A 22,546-nucleotide genomic window follows, 5' to 3' on the forward strand; every position below is an offset into this window, starting at 1 on the left:
ATGAAATGTCGTTTGAGAGTTAAATTTCTCACAAACTTGTGGAGATCACTATATAGTTGAAAGCCATTTGGACTACTAGACCTCGAGAAATTCAGACCCCTATTTAGTACAGTTTTTTGATCATTGGTCAGAATCACCGTAGACAAATTAAAAATGCCTTTGTCTACGGGGATCCTAGACTTGAGTCTCTTCTCTTGGACTCTGGTTCCTGCTCTCGTTCCTCTTCTGGTAATGACCTTTTTATCTTTGATTTCCCTATAGGGCTGTTTCCATGATCCTGTTTCCTCTCCTTCCCCTTTTTTACTTCTTTTATCGGGGAGAATCTGCTCCTCAGCAATTCTAAAAAACGGGAACCGGATGGAGACTCTGTAGAGGATTTTCTATGGGAGACTTCCTTTTGTCTATTATCCTCCTTTCTTGGGCCTTGTCTATTATCTAAGGGTGGAGGTTTTTGTTGTTCATCTCTATTTTTATCAGAGTAATTCTGTCTGGAATTAGAACTATAGTCTGTGTGTTTATAGTTGTCCCTTCTATCATTTGATCTATTTCCATAATAATTCTTCTTTCTATTATTGGACCACCCACGTTTTTTGTGGGGTCCTCTTGTACCAGAACCTCTATTCCCAGAAGCATGTTGATCCCTTCTAGCACCATAATTGGGAATGTAGATTTTATCTATTACTCTGCCTCTCTCTCCCTTTTTAGCCCAGTCTCTCTCTTTACCAGAATCATAATCTGCTTTGTCTCTCATAAATTTATCGTGTTTATTTTTAGTTATCTCTTCGCCTGTGCTTTCTAGCTTAGCGAGTAATTCTACTTCAATCTTGGAACAATCTTTGTCTATTACTAAAGGTTCCATGATTTTAATCTCTTTCAGTAGTTCCTTCTCAATTATTAAAATTGACTTATTGCGTTCAAATATAATTAAACGCATTAAGTCTCTGGAACATTCATCCAGGATACTGTTCCATTCCTTCATGAAATGCTCATTCTCTTTCCCAAATGTAGGGGGCTTCTGTACTCTCAGACCTCTTGGAATCCTATTACAGTCTAAGTATTTCTGTAAAGTGTTTTTTTCAAGCCAAAATTTATTATCTTTCAACAAGAGATCCTCAAGTATCTTGAAGTGTCCTTCTATTGAAAGATCTAATTCCTCCCCTTCTGAGTGGTCTCTGGGTTTCTCAGTGAACAAACGATCAAATTGTTCTTGTCGTTTGTCCCTAAGATTGAGTAGACCCCACACCATATCGACAAATATTCACAGAATTAATAAGTGTAAAAAATGTAAACAAAGTGAATACACTAATATATAAGTGCAGCACCTAGAGACAAGTGACAGTGATAAAAGAATAGGTGATTCAGTGCGCAGCTAATAATTAGTGAAACACAGTAAGCAATGTGCAGTGCACAGTGATAGTATAATCAAAAAAATTCAACCTTAATTGTGGGAAGGTCACATATATTGCGTCTGCAGCCCTTCGTGGGGGTGTCCCAACACCCCTGAAACTATGCAAAAGACAGAAAAACAAGGCGCACAACGCACATAGTGAAGTATAATTAAAAATACAATTTACTCATAAAATAAGATAAGTTCTGCGTACATCAATATGGTTAAAAATGAGCAGTTGGTAATTGGGTATACCACACCAGTAGACAGCTGCAAACAGCACTCCTCACTCGATCGCAGGGTGCAGGGGATTGGTTGTCATCTGATGGCAAGCTGGTGTTTGTAGATGCCGTCTCCCTCTCACTCAAGACAGGGCAGGTCTCCGTCTTTACTCCCAGATGATGCTGGAGCACCGATCCGCATCGGCGTGTAGCAGCCTCCACTGTTATCCGCATGTAAGCACGTTGGTCACGTGCCGTTTCTCCTCTACGGAGCGCCCGATAATGACGTCACAGTCTGGTCGCACTCTCCTACGAACCGTCTGCAGGGGCTCAATGCGTGCAGTGTAGTGAAGGATACACGCCGCCTCTTGGAAAGGAGATTTCTGCACCGTGTCTTGCGGGAAACGGGGGGAACACTTGTATAGAGTGTTAGCACCAAACAAGAGGGTACTAGGAAGTGAGCAATGACACCCTCCAATGCGTTTCGTAACTCGTGGTTACTTCTTCAGGGAACGTATGCAGATGGGGGGGGGGGGTTTCACAGATATATACACCCACTAATCTTCAATTAAAGTTCATGGTGTCAGATTGCTACTCAAGGAATTAAAGGTGCAGTGACTAGCTCATTATAAGACTGCAATACAATGGTGTCAAATGAAAAAATAAAACATCTAATACAATCTTTATACAATCAACAATAAAATACAGTTTAATAAAGTTTAATAAAACGTGTTTTTAATCTAAAATCAATTGATCAAATAGTAAGTATCTGAAAAAGAAACACACGATTAGAGACATGTATATTCAGCAGCAGTTCAGCATAAAGAAACAAGAGCAGGGGAATACGTATCTAATACAAAGACCAGATATCTATATCTTCATTTAGCCCCTTAGGGGTTAGGGAGTTAAGTTGATAAATCCAGAATGTTTCTTGGTGTGAGAGACTCTTGATTCTATCTCCTCCCCTTCTTGCCCTAGGGACCACTTTGATACCTTTAAACATCAATTTTGACGGGTCCTTGTTATGGTGTGATGCAAAGTGGCGAGAAACACTGTGTTTCTCATAACCTGCCTTAATATTTCTTATATGCTCCTGTATCCTAATTTTTAGGCATCTTTTAGTGCGGCCTACATATTGCAGGCCGCAATCACAGTTGATCATGTAGACCACATGGGTCGAATTACAATTTATAAAGGAGTCAATATTGAAAATTTCATTCGTGGTAAAGGATTTAAAGGTTTTTCTCTCAGGATGTAAATATCTACAGATAGAACACTTCCCACATTGGAAGTTTCCTAAAGGTTTGTCACCAAGCCAGGTTTTTGTAATGGGCTTTGTGCGGGCATAGCCCACATCACTAGGTGATAGTACGTTTTTTAAATTTTTTGCCCTTCTATAAGTAAATTTTGGAAAATCAGATATATGGTTATTTAATACTGGATCGGAACTTAAAATGGCCCAATGTTTTCTTATTATGCTTTCAATTTTCTTGTTCATAGAGTTAAATGTGGTAATAAAAGGTATTTCCAACACATTACTTGGATCTCTGAGTATTTCTTTGTTTTTAGGTGTTAACATCAGCTGTCTATCCATCGATCGGACTGCATCGAGATCTCTAGTTAAACTAACACTAGAGTACCCTCTCTCCAAGAATTTATCAAATAACACTTTAGATTGTATCTCAAAATCTTGTTCCCCACTGCAATTCCGCTTAATGCGAATAAATTGGCCCTTGGGAATATTCATTATCCACGATTTTTTGTGGTTGCTGTTTGCCATTAGAATGTTATTGGCATCAATTTCTTTAAAATAAACTTTTGTTGAAACATTCCCATTGTCCAATGCTGTTAATTGAAGATCTAAATAATTGATAGTCTGTGGGTTCGATACATGTGTGAATATTAAATTCCTGTCATTGGTGTTCAGATAGGAGAGAAAGGAACAAATAGACGTCTCATCTCCTTCCCATACACACAGGATATCGTCTATATAGCGACGCCAAAGAATAATTTGTTGGCTGTATGGGTTGTTGTTCCAAATGTTCTGTAATTCCCACTGACCCATATACAGGTTTGCGAAACTGGGGGCAAATCTAGTGCCCATCGCAGTTCCGCAAACCTGTAAAAAGAACTCTGTCAAAAACAAAAAATAATTATGGGTCAGTATGAAATCAATAGATTTCAAAATGAACTCTGTGTTGAGATGATGTAAAGTACTATCTGCCTCCAGAAAAAATTTCACTGCCTGCAGTCCTTTGTCGTGTGGTATATGTGTGTAAAGTGCTTGGACATCACACGTGATCCATTTATATGTACTCTTCCACTCAAAATCTTGAAATTCAAGAAGAACTGAGGATGTATCTTTTAAATAAGAGGGTAATTGAGTTACATATATTTGGAGGAAGAAATCCACATACTGCGAAAGATTCGCAGTCAGGGAATCTATTCCTGAAATAATGGGACGGCCGGGTGGGTTGGAAATACATTTATGAACTTTGGGCAAATGATAAAACACTGGTATTGTGGGAGAAATATTAAACAAAAGGTCAAATTCCGCTTGTGTAATCACGGTGTCAAGGAGGGCTTGATCCAAAAGGTCCCTCAATAGGTTAGTGAACTCACTTGTAGGATCCTTATCCAGTACTTTATAAAAGGAAGCATCATAAAGGAGGCGGTGTGCCTCCATTTCGTAGTCTTTACGGTTTTGGAGCACCACACCGCCCCCTTTATCCGCCTGTCTTATAATAAGATCATTATTCTCCCTTAAACACTTTAGGGCTAAGTTCTCTTTTTGACTTAAATTATGTCTAAGATCTCCTGGTTTACAAGTTTGTACCAGTTTGGAGAAATCATCATGTACCATATTGAAAAAGGTATCAATATGGTGCCCTTTAGATTGTGCAGGGTAGAATCTAGACCTCTTCTTGAACTTAGTATGTCTACAAACCATATCATCTGTATTTAATTCTAGTGTTTCAGATGAGGGTTCCTTATCCTTCACTACTTGTGGATTATCATTTTCGTTTTTAATGAAATGTCGTTTGAGAGTTAAATTTCTCACAAACTTGTGGAGATCACTATATAGTTGAAAGCCATTTGGACTACTAGACCTCGAGAAATTCAGACCCCTATTTAGTACAGTTTTTTGATCATTGGTCAGAATCACCGTAGACAAATTAAAAATGCCTTTGTCTACGGGGATCCTAGACTTGAGTCTCTTCTCTTGGACTCTGGTTCCTGCTCTCGTTCCTCTTCTGGTAATGACCTTTTTATCTTTGATTTCCCTATAGGGCTGTTTCCATGATCCTGTTTCCTCTCCTTCCCCTTTTTTACTTCTTTTATCGGGGAGAATCTGCTCCTCAGCAATTCTAAAAAACGGGAACCGGATGGAGACTCTGTAGAGGATTTTCTATGGGAGACTTCCTTTTGTCTATTATCCTCCTTTCTTGGGCCTTGTCTATTATCTAAGGGTGGAGGTTTTTGTTGTTCATCTCTATTTTTATCAGAGTAATTCTGTCTGGAATTAGAACTATAGTCTGTGTGTTTATAGTTGTCCCTTCTATCATTTGATCTATTTCCATAATAATTCTTCTTTCTATTATTGGACCACCCACGTTTTTTGTGGGGTCCTCTTGTACCAGAACCTCTATTCCCAGAAGCATGTTGATCCCTTCTAGCACCATAATTGGGAATGTAGATTTTATCTATTACTCTGCCTCTCTCTCCCTTTTTAGCCCAGTCTCTCTCTTTACCAGAATCATAATCTGCTTTGTCTCTCATAAATTTATCGTGTTTATTTTTAGTTATCTCTTCGCCTGTGCTTTCTAGCTTAGCGAGTAATTCTACTTCAATCTTGGAACAATCTTTGTCTATTACTAAAGGTTCCATGATTTTAATCTCTTTCAGTAGTTCCTTCTCAATTATTAAAATTGACTTATTGCGTTCAAATATAATTAAACGCATTAAGTCTCTGGAACATTCATCCAGGATACTGTTCCATTCCTTCATGAAATGCTCATTCTCTTTCCCAAATGTAGGGGGCTTCTGTACTCTCAGACCTCTTGGAATCCTATTACAGTCTAAGTATTTCTGTAAAGTGGTTTTTTCAAGCCAAAATTTATTATCTTTCAACAAGAGATCCTCAAGTATCTTGAAGTGTCCTTCTATTGAAAGATCTAATTCCTCCCCTTCTGAGTGGTCTCTGGGTTTCTCAGTGAACAAACGATCAAATTGTTCTTGTCGTTTGTCCCTAAGATTGAGTAGACCCCACACCATATCGACAAATATTCACAGAATTAATAAGTGTAAAAAATGTAAACAAAGTGAATACACTAATATATAAGTGCAGCACCTAGAGACAAGTGACAGTGATAAAAGAATAGGTGATTCAGTGCGCAGCTAATAATTAGTGAAACACAGTAAGCAATGTGCAGTGCACAGTGATAGTATAATCAAAAAAATTCAACCTTAATTGTGGGAAGGTCACATATATTGCGTCTGCAGCCCTTCTTGGGGGTGTCCCAACACCCCTGAAACTATGCAAAAGACAGAAAAACAAGGCGCACAACGCACATAGTGAAGTATAATTAAAAATACAATTTACTCATAAAATAAGATAAGTTCTGCGTACATCAATATGGTTAAAAATGAGCAGTTGGTAATTGGGTATACCACACCAGTAGACAGCTGCAAACAGCACTCCTCACTCGATCGCAGGGTGCAGGGGATTGGTTGTCATCTGATGGCAAGCTGGTGTTTGTAGATGCCGTCTCCCTCTCACTCAAGACAGGGCAGGTCTCAGTCTTTACTCCCAGATGATCCTGGAGCACCGATCCGCATCGGCGTGTAGCAGCCTCCACTGTTATCCGCATGTAAGCACGTTGGTCACGTGCCGTTTCTCCTCTACGGAGCGCCCGATAATGACGTCACAGTCTGGTCGCACTCTCCTACGAACCGTCTGCAGGGGCTCAATGCGTGCAGTGTAGTGAAGGATACACGCCGCCTCTTGGAAAGGAGATTTCTGCACCGTGTCTTGCGGGAAACGGGGGGAACACTTGTATAGAGTGTTAGCACCAAACAAGAGGGTACTAGGAAGTGAGCAAGAACACCCTCCAACGCGTTTCGTAACTCGTGGTTACTTCTTCAGGGAACGTATGCAGATGGGGGGGGGGGGTTTCACATATATATACACCCACTAATCTTCAATTAAAGTTCATGGTGTCAGATTGCTACTCAAGGAATTAAAGGTGCAGTGACTAGCTCATTATAAGACTGCAATACAATGGTGTCAAATGAAAAAATAAAACATCTAATACAATCTTTATACAATCAACAATAAAATACAGTTTAATAAAGTTTAATAAAACGTGTTTTTAATCTAAAATCAATTGATCAAATAGTAAGTATCTGAAAAAGAAACACACGATTAGAGACATGTATATTCAGCAGCAGTTCAGCATAAAGAAACAAGAGCAGGGGAATACGTATCTAATACAAAGACCAGATATCTATATCTTCATTTAGCCCCTTAGGGGTTAGGGAGTTAAGTTGATAAATCCAGAATGTTTCTTGGTGTGAGAGACTCTTGATTCTATCTCCTCCCCTTCTTGCCCTAGGGACCACTTTGATACCTTTAAACATCAATTTTGACGGGTCCTTGTTATGGTGTGATGCAAAGTGGCGAGAAACACTGTGTTTCTCATAACCTGCCTTAATATTTCTTATATGCTCCTGTATCCTAATTTTTAGGCATCTTTTAGTGCGGCCTACATATTGCAGGCCGCAATCACAGTTGATCATGTAGACCACATGGGTCGAATTACAATTTATAAAGGAGTCAATATTGAAAATTTCATTCGTGGTAAAGGATTTAAAGGTTTTTCTCTCAGGATGTAAATATCTACAGATAGAACACTTCCCACATTGGAAGTTTCCTAAAGGTTTGTCACCAAGCCAGGTTTTTGTAATGGGCTTTGTGCGGGCATAGCCCACATCACTAGGTGATAGTACGTTTTTTAAATTTTTTGCCCTTCTATAAGTAAATTTTGGAAAATCAGATATATGGTTATTTAATACTGGATCGGAACTTAAAATGGCCCAATGTTTTCTTATTATGCTTTCAATTTTCTTGTTCATAGAGTTAAATGTGGTAATAAAAGGTATTTCCAACACATTACTTGGATCTCTGAGTATTTCTTTGTTTTTAGGTGTTAACATCAGCTGTCTATCCATCGATCGGACTGCATCGAGATCTCTAGTTAAACTAACACTAGAGTACCCTCTCTCCAAGAATTTATCAAATAACACTTTAGATTGTATCTCAAAATCTTGTTCCCCACTGCAATTCCGCTTAATGCGAATAAATTGGCCCTTGGGAATATTCATTATCCACGATTTTTTGTGGTTGCTGTTTGCCATTAGAATGTTATTGGCATCAATTTCTTTAAAATAAACTTTTGTTGAAACATTCCCATTGTCCAATGCTGTTAATTGAAGATCTAAATAATTGATAGTCTGTGGGTTCGATACATGTGTGAATATTAAATTCCTGTCATTGGTGTTCAGATAGGAGAGAAAGGAACAAATAGACGTCTCATCTCCTTCCCATACACACAGGATATCGTCTATATAGCGACGCCAAAGAATAATTTGTTGGCTGTATGGGTTGTTGTTCCAAATGTTCTGTAATTCCCACTGACCCATATACAGGTTTGCGAAACTGGGGGCAAATCTAGTGCCCATCGCAGTTCCGCAAACCTGTAAAAAGAACTCTGTCAAAAACAAAAAATAATTATGGGTCAGTATGAAATCAATAGATTTCAAAATGAACTCTGTGTTGAGATGATGTAAAGTGCTATCTGCCTCCAGAAAAAATTTCACTGCCTGCAGTCCTTTGTCGTGTGGTATATGTGTGTAAAGTGCTTGGACATCACACGTGATCCATTTATATGTACTCTTCCACTCAAAATCTTGAAATTCAAGAAGAACTGAGGATGTATCTTTTAAATAAGAGGGTAATTGAGTTACATATATTTGGAGGAAGAAATCCACATACTGCGAAAGATTCGCAGTCAGGGAATCTATTCCTGAAATAATGGGACGGCCGGGTGGGTTGGAAATACATTTATGAACTTTGGGCAAATGATAAAACACTGGTATTGTGGGAGAAATATTAAACAAAAAGTCAAATTCCGCTTGTGTAATCACGGTGTCAAGGAGGGCTTGATCCAAAAGGTCCCTCAATAGGTTAGTGAACTCACTTGTAGGATCCTTATCCAGTACTTTATAAAAGGAAGCATCATAAAGGAGGCGGTGTGCCTCCATTTCGTAGTCTTTACGGTTTTGGAGCACCACACCGCCCCCTTTATCCGCCTGTCTTATAATAAGATCATTATTCTCCCTTAAACACTTTAGGGCTAAGTTCTCTTTTTGACTTAAATTATGTCTAAGATCTCCTGGTTTACAAGTTTGTACCAGTTTGGAGAAATCATCATGTACCATATTGAAAAAGGTATCAATATGGTGCCCTTTAGATTGTGCAGGGTAGAATCTAGACCTCTTCTTGAACTTAGTATGTCTACAAACCATATCATCTGTATTTAATTCTAGTGTTTCAGATGAGGGTTCCTTATCCTTCACTACTTGTGGATTATCATTTTCGTTTTTAATGAAATGTCGTTTGAGAGTTAAATTTCTCACAAACTTGTGGAGATCACTATATAGTTGAAAGCCATTTGGACTACTAGACCTCGAGAAATTCAGACCCCTATTTAGTACAGTTTTTTGATCATTGGTCAGAATCACCGTAGACAAATTAAAAATGCCTTTGTCTACGGGGATCCTAGACTTGAGTCTCTTCTCTTGGACTCTGGTTCCTGCTCTCGTTCCTCTTCTGGTAATGACCTTTTTATCTTTGATTTCCCTATAGGGCTGTTTCCATGATCCTGTTTCCTCTCCTTCCCCTTTTTTACTTCTTTTATCGGGGAGAATCTGCTCCTCAGCAATTCTAAAAAACGGGAACCGGATGGAGACTCTGTAGAGGATTTTCTATGGGAGACTTCCTTTTGTCTATTATCCTCCTTTCTTGGGCCTTGTCTATTATCTAAGGGTGGAGGTTTTTGTTGTTCATCTCTATTTTTATCAGAGTAATTCTGTCTGGAATTAGAACTATAGTCTGTGTGTTTATAGTTGTCCCTTCTATCATTTGATCTATTTCCATAATAATTCTTCTTTCTATTATTGGACCACCCACGTTTTTTGTGGGGTCCTCTTGTACCAGAACCTCTATTCCCAGAAGCATGTTGATCCCTTCTAGCACCATAATTGGGAATGTAGATTTTATCTATTACTCTGCCTCTCTCTCCCTTTTTAGCCCAGTCTCTCTCTTTACCAGAATCATAATCTGCTTTGTCTCTCATAAATTTATCGTGTTTATTTTTAGTTATCTCTTCGCCTGTGCTTTCTAGCTTAGCGAGTAATTCTACTTCAATCTTGGAACAATCTTTGTCTATTACTAAAGGTTCCATGATTTTAATCTCTTTCAGTAGTTCCTTCTCAATTATTAAAATTGACTTATTGCGTTCAAATATAATTAAACGCATTAAGTCTCTGGAACATTCATCCAGGATACTGTTCCATTCCTTCATGAAATGCTCATTCTCTTTCCCAAATGTAGGGGGCTTCTGTACTCTCAGACCTCTTGGAATCCTATTACAGTCTAAGTATTTCTGTAAAGTGGTTTTTTCAAGCCAAAATGTATTATCTTTCAACAAGAGATCCTCAAGTATCTTGAAGTGTCCTTCTATTGAAAGATCTAATTCCTCCCCTTCTGAGTGGTCTCTGGGTTTCTCAGTGAACAAACGATCAAATTGTTCTTGTCGTTTGTCCCTAAGATTGAGTAGACCCCACACCATATCGACAAATATTCACAGAATTAATAAGTGTAAAAAATGTAAACAAAGTGAATACACTAATATATAAGTGCAGCACCTAGAGACAAGTGACAGTGATAAAAGAATAGGTGATTCAGTGCGCAGCTAATAATTAGTGAAACACAGTAAGCAATGTGCAGTGCACAGTGATAGTATAATCAAAAAAATTCAACCTTAATTGTGGGAAGGTCACATATATTGCGTCTGCAGCCCTTCTTGGGGGTGTCCCAACACCCCTGAAACTATGCAAAAGACAGAAAAACAAGGCGCACAACGCACATAGTGAAGTATAATTAAAAATACAATTTACTCATAAAATAAGATAAGTTCTGCGTACATCAATATGGTTAAAAATGAGCAGTTGGTAATTGGGTATACCACACCAGTAGACAGCTGCAAACAGCACTCCTCACTCGATCGCAGGGTGCAGGGGATTGGTTGTCATCTGATGGCAAGCTGGTGTTTGTAGATGCCGTCTCCCTCTCACTCAAGACAGGGCAGGTCTCAGTCTTTACTCCCAGATGATCCTGGAGCACCGATCCGCATCGGCGTGTAGCAGCCTCCACTGTTATCCGCATGTAAGCACGTTGGTCACGTGCCGTTTCTCCTCTACGGAGCGCCCGATAATGACGTCACAGTCTGGTCGCACTCTCCTACGAACCGTCTGCAGGGGCTCAATGCGTGCAGTGTAGTGAAGGATACACGCCGCCTCTTGGAAAGGAGATTTCTGCACCGTGTCTTGCGGGAAACGGGGGGAACACTTGTATAGAGTGTTAGCACCAAACAAGAGGGTACTAGGAAGTGAGCAATGACACCCTCCAACGCGTTTCGTAACTCGTGGTTACTTCTTCAGGGAACGTATGCAGATGGGGGGGGGGTTTCACATATATATACACCCACTAATCTTCAATTAAAGTTCATGGTGTCAGATTGCTACTCAAGGAATTAAAGGTGCAGTGACTAGCTCATTATAAGACTGCAATACAATGGTGTCAAATGAAAAAATAAAACATCTAATACAATCTTTATACAATCAACAATAAAATACAGTTTAATAAAGTTTAATAAAACGTGTTTTTAATCTAAAATCAATTGATCAAATAGTAAGTATCTGAAAAAGAAACACACGATTAGAGACATGTATATTCAGCAGCAGTTCAGCATAAAGAAACAAGAGCAGGGGAATACGTATCTAATACAAAGACCAGATATCTATATCTTCATTTAGCCCCTTAGGGGTTAGGGAGTTAAGTTGATAAATCCAGAATGTTTCTTGGTGTGAGAGACTCTTGATTCTATCTCCTCCCCTTCTTGCCCTAGGGACCACTTTGATACCTTTAAACATCAATTTTGACGGGTCCTTGTTATGGTGTGATGCAAAGTGGCGAGAAACACTGTGTTTCTCATAACCTGCCTTAATATTTCTTATATGCTCCTGTATCCTAATTTTTAGGCATCTTTTAGTGCGGCCTACATATTGCAGGCCGCAATCACAGTTGATCATGTAGACCACATGGGTCGAATTACAATTTATAAAGGAGTCAATATTGAAAATTTCATTCGTGGTAAAGGATTTAAAGGTTTTTCTCTCAGGATGTAAATATCTTCAGATAGAACACTTCCCACATTGGAAGTTTCCTAAAGGTTTGTCACCAAGCCAGGTTTTTGTAATGGGCTTTGTGCGGGCATAGCCCACATCACTAGGTGATAGTACGTTTTTTAAATTTTTTGCCCTTCTATAAGTAAATTTTGGAAAATCAGATATATGGTTATTTAATACTGGATCGGAACTTAAAATGGCCCAATGTTTTCTTATTATGCTTTCAATTTTCTTGTTCATAGAGTTAAATGTGGTAATAAAAGGTATTTCCAACACATTACTTGGATCTCTGAGTATTTCTTTGTTTTTAGGTGTTAACATCAGCTGTCTATCCATCGATCGGACTGCATCGAGATCTCTAGTTAAACTAACACTAGAGTACCCTCTCTCCAAGAATTTATCAAATAACACTTTAGATTGTATCTCAAAATCTTGTTCCCCACTGCAATTCCGCTTAATGCGAATAAATTGGCCCTTGGGAATATTCATTATCCACGATTTTTTGTGGTTGCTGTTTGCCATTAGAATGTTATTGGCATCAATTTCTTTAAAATAAACTTTTGTTGAAACATTCCCATTGTCCAATGCTGTTAATTGAAGATCTAAATAATTGATAGTCTGTGGGTTCGATACAGCACCTAGAGACAAGTGACAGTGATAAAAGAATAGGTGATTCAGTGCGCAGCTAATAATTAGTGAAACACAGTAAGCAATGTGCAGTGCACAGTGATAGTATAATCAAAAAAATTCAACCTTAATTGTGGGAAGGTCACATATATTGCGTCTGCAGCCCTTCTTGGGGGTGTCCCAACACCCCTGAAACTATGCAAAAGACAGAAAAACAAGGCGCACAACGCACATAGTGAAGTATAATTAAAAATACAATTTACTCATAAAATAAGATAAGTTCTGCGTACATCAATATGGTTAAAAATGAGCAGTTGGTAATTGGGTATACCACACCAGTAGACAGCTGCAAACAGCACTCCTCACTCGATCGCAGGGTGCAGGGGATTGGTTGTCATCTGATGGCAAGCTGGTGTTTGTAGATGCCGTCTCCCTCTCACTCAAGACAGGGCAGGTCTCAGTCTTTACTCCCAGATGATCCTGGAGCACCGATCCGCATCGGCGTGTAGCAGCCTCCACTGTTACATCATCTCAACACAGAGTTCATTTTGAAATCTATTGATTTCATACTGACCCATAATTATTTTTTGTTTTTGACAGAGTTCTTTTTACAGGTTTGCGGAACTGCGATGGGCACTAGATTTGCCCCCAGTTTCGCAAACCTGTATATGGGTCAGTGGGAATTACAGAACATTTGGGACAACAACCCATACAGCCAACAAATTATTCTTTGGCGTCGCTATATAGACGATATCCTGTGTGTATGGGAAGGAGATGAGACGTCTATTTGTTCCTTTCTCTCCTATCTGAACACCAATGACAGGAATTTAATATTCACACATGTATCGAACCCACAGACTATCAATTATTTAGATCTTCAATTAACAGCATTGGACAATGGGAATGTTTCAACAAAAGTTTATTTTAAAGAAATTGATGCCAATAACATTCTAATGGCAAACAGCAACCACAAAAAATCGTGGATAATGAATATTCCCAAGGGCCAATTTATTCGCATTAAGCGGAATTGCAGTGGGGAACAAGATTTTGAGATACAATCTAAAGTGTTATTTGATAAATTCTTGGAGAGAGGGTACTCTAGTGTTAGTTTAACTAGAGATCTCGATGCAGTCCGATCGATGGATAGACAGCTGATGTTAACACCTAAAAACAAAGAAATACTCAGAGATCCAAGTAATGTGTTGGAAATACCTTTTATTACCACATTTAACTCTATGAACAAGAAAATTGAAAGCATAATAAGAAAACATTGGGCCATTTTAAGTGCCGATCCAGTATTAAATAACCATATATCTGATTTTCCAAAATTTACTTATAGAAGGGCAAAAAATTTAAAAAACGTACTATCACCTAGTGATGTGGGCTATGCCCGCACAAAGCCCATTACAAAAACCTGGCTTGGTGACAAACCTTTAGGAAACTTCCAATGTGGGAAGTGTTCTATCTGTAGATATTTACATCCTGAGAGAAAAACCTTTAAATCCTTTACCACGAATGAAATTTTCAATATTGACTCCTTTATAAATTGTAATTCGACCCATGTGGTCTACATGATCAACTGTGATTGCAGCCTGCAATATGTAGGCCGCACTAAAAGATGCCTAAAAATTAGGATACAGGAGCATATAAGAAATATTAAGGCAGGTTATGAGAAACACAGTGTTTCTCGCCACTTTGCATCACACCATAACAAGGACCCGTCAAAATTGATGTTTAAAGGTATCAAAGTGGTCCCTAGGGCAAGAAGGGGAGGAGATAGAATCAAGAGTCTCTCACACCAAGAAACATTCTGGATTTATCAACTTAACTCCCTAACCCCTAAGGGGCTAAATGAAGATATAGATATCTGGTCTTTGTATTAGATACGTATTCCCCTGCTCTTGTTTCTTTATGCTGAACTGCTGCTGAATATACATGTCTCTAATCGTGTGTTTCTTTTTCAGATACTTACTATTTGATCAATTGATTTTAGATTAAAAACACGTTTTATTAAACTTTATTAAACTGTATTTTATTGTTGATTGTATAAAGATTGTATTAGATGTTTTATTTTTTCATTTGACACCATTGTATTTCAGTCTTATAATGAGCTAGTCACTGCACCTTTAATTCCTTGAGTAGCAATCTGACACCATGAACTTTAATTGAAGATTAGTGGGTGTATATATATGTGAAACCCCCCCCCATCTGCATACGTTCCCTGAAGAAGTAACCACGAGTTACGAAACGCGTTGGAGGGTGTCATTGCTCACTTCCTAGTACCCTCTTGTTTGGTGCTAACACTCTATACAAGTGTTCCCCCCGTTTCCCGCAAGACACGGTGCAGAAATCTCCTTTCCAAGAGGCGGCGTGTATCCTTCACTACACTGCACGCATTGAGCCCCTGCAGACGGTTCGTAGGAGAGTGCGACCAGACTGTGACGTCATTATCGGGCGCTCCGTAGAGGAGAAACGGCACGTGACCAACGTGCTTACATGCGGATAACAGTGGAGGCTGCTACACGCCGATGCGGATCGGTGCTCCAGGATCATCTGGGAGTAAAGACTGAGACCTGCCCTGTCTTGAGTGAGAGGGAGACGGCATCTACAAACACCAGCTTGCCATCAGATGACAACCAATCCCCTGCACCCTGCGATCGAGTGAGGAGTGCTGTTTGCAGCTGTCTACTGGTGTGGTATACCCAATTACCAACTGCTCATTTTTAACCATATTGATGTACGCAGAACTTATCTTATTTTATGAGTAAATTGTATTTTTAATTATACTTCACTATGTGCGTTGTGCGCCTTGTTTTTCTGTCTTTTGCATAGTTTCAGGGGTGTTGGGACACCCCCAAGAAGGGCTGCAGACGCAATATATGTGACCTTCCCACAATTAAGGTTGAATTTTTTTGATTATACTATCACTGTGCACTGCACATTGCTTACTGTGTTTCACTAATTATTAGCTGCGCACTGAATCACCTATTCTTTTATCAATAAGCAGTTGCAGGTGGATTGGCTAAATACATTATTCACACCCTAATAGTGGTGCCCTCTATTATTTACTTGTGATTTTAAAGATCGTAGTTCCCGGTCGGTGTCGTTTTGGGCTGCAATCAGTTTGTCAGCTACGCCTTCTAGACAGTCAGTTCGGTCGACCAGTCCGTGCAAATCTCTTCTCAATTCTGAGATTACTTTAGTCATTTTCATTTGCATCTTTTGCACCATAGATTTCTGTATGTTATCAAGATCATCTTTAGTAGTGCGTCTAATGCTTTCATCCAAATCTCCTGCAGTCCCTGCTTCAGCATCTGCTTCAGCTTCTGCCTCACCCTCTGATCCTGAAGGGAGTATTGTGTGGCCTCCATCTTGGGGATCCTGTTGTGTCTGACCTGTTCTTTGCTGTTGCAGTAGTTACTTGCCTCTTCTCTCGCGGTTTCATCGTGCTGGGTGGTCCACCGCTGCTGTCGGTGGTTTGGCTCTCTGCCCAGATGTGCGATCAGCTGTTAGTGCTCTATTTGCTGCCTGGGGATCAGAGGATCTGTGTGCTAAGCAACCATCTTCACGGCCCGCCGCATATGCACTCCAACACATCATATGGCTTGTTGGTCTCTTGTCACCCACAGCTTCCTTCTGCATTCCACAAGTTATTGGTTCCCCTCACCTGTCCTACACCATACTTTCTTCATCTACAGCAGGGCTCTAGCAGTCAGATTAAGTAGGAGACCTACTATTGTATTTGGACATTTATGTGGGTGAATGTGTGTAAGGTTCTGGTTAGCATCCAGTAGGTGTACAGTATCCAGTAGGTGTACAGTATAAGTATGTGTAAGTCACTGAGTGTCTGTGTGTACTGGGAGTCACTGTGCGCATGTACTTGTATGCATGTGTGGGGGTTCACTGTGTCTGTCTATGAGCTTCGAATGGGGAGTCAGTGAGAGTTTTTGTTTGTGTTTGAGTTAATTGCGTGCATGTTTGTGAAATTAAGTTTGTGTGTTTATGCCTGGGGGTGAGGTTGTAAATGGTGAATCATCACAAAGCAATAGAAGTGATGAATTAGGCTAAGGCCCCGCTCCCTCAGTCAGCGCGCCCCGCACTGCAGACAGGCGGGGCGCTGACAGACACAGACCGCGATACGCGGTCTGTAGGGAGCCGGAGCGGGAGGTGGGCGGGAGTAGGAGGGGTGGGCGTGGCTTGAGCGGAGGGACCCACTACTCCCCCTCCCTCCCCGGGCTCGGGCTGCAGGAGGGAGCTGCTGCGGGCTGCTTTAAGGTAAGCAGCTCCCTCCCCCTTCTGACACACACACACACACATACACACCCTTGAGTAGGAAGCTGCCTGATGACAGCTCCCGCTCCCGCCCCTGCCACTGACTGGCTCATCAGCGCAACACGTGACGTGTCACCGCTCAGGATCACAATTTTCTTGAATCCCCTGCCGGCTGACGCGTCATAGTGCGTAGTGAGCCATCAGCGAGGGGGGACTGGGACCGGCTAGGGAGGATTCCACTGCTGGTGGGGAACGCTCGCGCAGCCATCCACGCCGCCGAGCGCAGCGGGTCCCAGCCCTAAAGTGTAATGGAGTGATGCGGTCTCCTTGAAAAAATGGTGGTAGTCATTACTGTTCAGAAAATGATAGCACTGTTTTATGAATTAGGTTTTCAATTTTTGTAGATTATATAGGATAACACTAGCTGCATGACCCTCTGGCATAGAATGTCTTAATATAGATATTTATTTTTATTTCAATTACTTTTTCGTAATAAAACTGTGATCTGTCTTTCAGTTGCCATTCTTGCTTCCTATCATTTCAGTTTGCTTTTATTAATTTTATAAACCATTTGCAGGAAGTCTATGGGCCTCATGCAGTAAGCGTCGATTATGTGAAATCGGCAATCTTACCGATTAGTCATGTTATTGGCGATTTTTCCTCTCCGTATGCAGTAAGTGCCGAATACATTCAAAATCAACCCGAAAACAAATCCGCCCACTCTCACGATGATTAGCCGATCACACACAGGTGTATCGGCGTGCGTGGCGCGGTGCTGTTAGGTTGCCCAATCACAAATCTTGCTGAATCAGGCGAAACAAGCATGTTTTTGATTGCGCGCCATATTTAAAGGCAACGTGTACTGCTAATCATTCTCTGTGTTGTTGGGAGTGAGAGAGAGAGAGACGCACAGAGCTGGCTGTTTGAAGATTTGCATATTGACTGAGAGACTTGTTGTGTATTGGGTGAGCTTTGTCCTTTGTTGTTTTGTTTACATCTTTGTCTTGTTTTATATGTGGAAGTGTTTCGTGTGATTGCCTGTACATTTCTTGTCTGTTTTTTGTGAGTGCTGGAAGTATGCCCGCAAAGCGTGGGAAGAGTGATGCCGGTGGGAGTGGGAGTGCTACTCGTGCGAGTACGCGTTGGAGTGAACGTACTGTTCAGGGGAGTGATGTTGCTGAGAGTGAGAGTGGTGTTGCAGGGAGTGGGAGTGCTGGTGCTGCGAGTGGTGTTGCTGGGAGTGGGAGTGCTGTTGCTGGGAGTGGGAGTGCTGGTGCTGGGAGTGGGAGTGCTGGTGCTGGGAGTGGGAGTGCTGGGAGTGCTGGTGCTAGGAGTGTGAGTGCTGTTGCTAGGAGTGGGAGTGCTGGTGCTAGGAGTGGGAGTGCTGGTGCTAGGAGTGGGAGTGCTGGTGCTAGGAGTGGGAGTGCTGGTGCTGGGAGTGCTGCTGGTGGCGCAGTTGCAGATGGGGTGGATGCGTGCTTGCTGGTGGGCAGCTTTTGGAGGCTCTTCCATTGGAAGAAGGAGAGTCCAGTCAGCACCAGCCAAGCTCTGACCCTAAACCTGCTCGGAAGAAACGTGTGGAGAAGCCACGTAATCCTCGCTTCAATGACCAGGAAAATACAGCTCTTGTCACTGGCATTCTGGAGCACTATGACAGTATATATGGACATTTACTAGGTAAGTGTACCTTTACATTTATTATTCAAATACATGTGATCCTAGGTCATCTGAGTTTTGTTCATATGCAAATATGGGTTCACAATATCTTTCTATGTTAATTAGTCTGGAAACACAGCTTTTTATCATGCCTTACAAGGACAACTAAACACAGGCGGTCAATTTGCCATAACTGCATACAATATGAATGCAACCTTGCTTACATGTATAGGTTTAGTAGTGAATGCTCATGTGCTTCACATATTACACATAAAACAACATGTTTGCTATCTCTTGGAACAGCTAGCAGTGTAGGAAACTGGTGCTTCTATTATTAATCATTTACCTCATATATTTTATATGTTTTTCAAGGGCGGACAAGTTCAGCAAGCAGAAAAGAAATGTGGGACACAATAGTCATTGGTGTCAATGCGTGTGGGAATCATGTGAGGGACAAGCGGAATTGTCACAAGAGATTTGATGATATTAGGTCCAAATTGAAAAAGAAAATACAACACCAACGCGTGCATGCTACTGGCACTGGAGGTGGGCCGACACCACAACGTCTCATATTAAGTCCATTGGAGGAGCTGCTTCGGGCAAAATTACTTCCCGTCGTCGTGGAAGGCTTACCTGGTGACCGTGATATAGGAATTTACCCCTCACAATTTCCACCAGGTGAGAAATATTACTGTACTAGGCGTGTCGTTGCTTACAGTTATTTTGCATAGTTACACTGCTTTTTATACTGTCTTCACAATATAAGCATACCTGCATCTATATATGTATATGTCTGATTCTGTATATATATATATCTCAAAATAGACATATATGTTGTAGTCCTACTAAAAGCAGTAACTAATATAGCACGTGCCATTGCGTGCTCATTTACATGTGAATTCCCAAAATGCATTGCTGCAGTGGAAGCAATTGATGGTGGGCGAAGATGGGGAACAACAGGGTAGTACACATGTGTAACACATGTTAATCAGAAATTATTACTAGCTACAGGTACAGAACAGAAATATGTATAATATTATTGTGTATTTTATTTATTTTACTCCGACAAACATGACATTACTGCCTATTTTAAGCATGCATCAAATATATTGCATGCAACGGCCTACAAACATCACTTGCACTAACACATCTATAGTTGTTTATGAAAAGGTCCATTTTTACTTTAACTCATATACAGACAGCATAATGAGGCACACGTATCATATTTTATGTCATTGTTTTCATAACTTAAAAACTGCACACGATTATTTAGCTCATCTACCATTGTGTTAAAGCAGCTGCAATTAATATCTCATCACAGCATACACTTCAACAGAGGGGGTGGGGTTCAGCACACACACTAATTACAGCCTCATTTTAGGGTCAACTTAGTTCACACCATTTTCACCTGTTTCAAGTAATTGAAAGGTGTGGCTGATTAGGCTTTTTGGGGAAGGGAATACCGTTCTTACAACCTGACTAGCACAACTGAAGTTAATCACACTCATTTGAAAGCTTCACTTTAGCTACTAAATGCCCCAACAACTCATTACTTATCAAAGCGTACGTCACACATTAGTTCACTCATATCTATAGTTGAACTACTACTATCAACGACACATTATCACACACTGCATGTGTTGTCTTGTTTAGTCACAGCCACATTCATGTGTGCCATCTTATATTAATGTACCACACATATCCTCTACCAAAAACAACACTTTGTGCAATATGACCACCTTCATGATAACCATTGTGAATGGTCATCTCATGATAGTTATGTACATTATGATACTGATATCACTACACAACATATGATTTTTATGTACAAATTTTATCTATTTATCCTCACGCATTACTGCAGGAACATAGTATGTTTTATGTTAGGGAACTCAAAAGTTCTAAGTGCACAGGCATGTACATTGTTATTACAACTATTTATGTTCACTTTCACACACACATTTTGGGTTAAGGAAATGATGCTGTTAGGTACTCATAAATACAGAACATACAATAACTGTTTGTTCAATATTTACACATGTAAATGTAAAACTTATGTTATTGTTATATATAGTTGCCCCTGAAGGACATGTGTCACCTGAGACTGAACAAGTGTCTTCACCTGGGTCAGCCAGCTCAACACACCTAGAAGGTGAGTGTATCAGTTGGTGGCCATATAATATGTGCTCTTCTATATGTTATGTTGTCATGTTCATTATTTGTTTTGCACATCTTCTTTAAATAGGATTACTTAGTGTCAGTGAAAATGAAGTGTAAGCCAACTTGTATTGTGTTAGTGATGTTAACTATCATGTAGGAGTTGTGAGTTTACAGCAAGTTTTCATTCACTCATATTTCATACTGAGTCCAAACATTATTCTTAAGTCAAGGTAGTTTTTAATGTGAGGTTATAAAACGTATGGAAACATGTTAGTTGTTACTTATGACACAGTACAATTACATAGTAACACAGCAGAGATTAACATGCCATTTAATAATGTGTACATTTATTTGTAGAACATGATGAAGAGGATTTTGATGATGAAGATGATGATGATGCCGCCGCCGCCGCCATAGACACACAAATACAAGCAAGTGACCATGAAGAGGTTCCAATTGAAACTGTTTTACCGCCAAAACGTCCAGCAAATACCACATATGATGCAATTGTAGCTTCTGAGGGAAAAATTGTGGAAGCAGAAAATCGTCGCCATTCTGACCTGATGACAGTGCTGGAAAGGATGATTGCACTGCAGGAAGAAACAGTTTCACAATTGGCACATCTCCACAGAGTCTTCATTGAAGTGCCTAAACAGTTGCAAAAAATCAACACCTCATTCGAAGCATTAGTTGTTCAGCAAACACAAGCTAATTACTGGAGAATGACTAATGTACCACAATTCAACACCTCACAGCCAGGATCTGTTCATGCAGGTCAGTTTTCACCACATTCATCTGATATTCATTCACCAGGCCCAAATGTTACCGGTCAAGTAGCAGACATTGCTGTGCAGGTTCCTGATGACATCCTACCGCTGCCATCTGTACAAATTCAGCAGCAGACACCTACAAAGGAGGCGACAAAAACAAAACAAGACACACATGAAACAGACCAACCATCACTTGTGCAGTGTCTACCAACTTGCTCACATGTGTCAGTGGGCACAAGCCCTGTCCGTGAACAGTCACTACCCAAAAGCCCTGTAGGTGAGTCACTGGCCAAAAGCCCTGTAGGTGAATCGCTGCCCAAAAGCCCTGTAGGTGAATCGCTGCCCAAAAGCCCTGTAGGTGAATCGCTGCCCAAAAGCCCTGTAGGTGAATCGCTGCCCAAAAGCCCTGTAGGTGAGTCACTGGCCACAAGCCCTGTAGGTGAGTCACTGGCCACAAGCCCCGTAGGTGAACAGTCACTGCCCAAAAGCCCTGTAGGTGAGTCACTGGCCACAAGCCCTGCCCGTGAAGTGCCAGAGGCCACTCAAAGTGGCTCTGTTGTGCCTAAAGTTGGTGGCAAAAGAAAAAGGAAAATTCAAGAGACAACAAGCAGGCCTGTTACTCGCTCGCAAAAGGAACAAAAAAAATAAATGTTATAATTCAGAAAATATGTCTTTGGCCTTGTTTTGTTGACTTCAGATTATCTAATTACTATTGTATGTATGCTGAAGACTGTGTTGTTTCCAAACTTTCAAGTATGTTCTTGTACACGTGAAGTTTTGGAAATGTTAACACTCCTAATTAATGAATAGTGTTATAAATATTTATGTTTTAATCGTCTGTTCAGTAATGGTCCACCAGGAGCCAGTTGCTAAGTTTAGAGAAGCTGCCATTGACTTTGCAGCAAAACATTGCATTTGGGTGT

Source organism: Ascaphus truei, chromosome 1 (genome assembly GCF_040206685.1).
Source record: "Ascaphus truei isolate aAscTru1 chromosome 1, aAscTru1.hap1, whole genome shotgun sequence".
NCBI classification, from domain to species: Eukaryota; Metazoa; Chordata; class Amphibia; order Anura; family Ascaphidae; genus Ascaphus; species Ascaphus truei.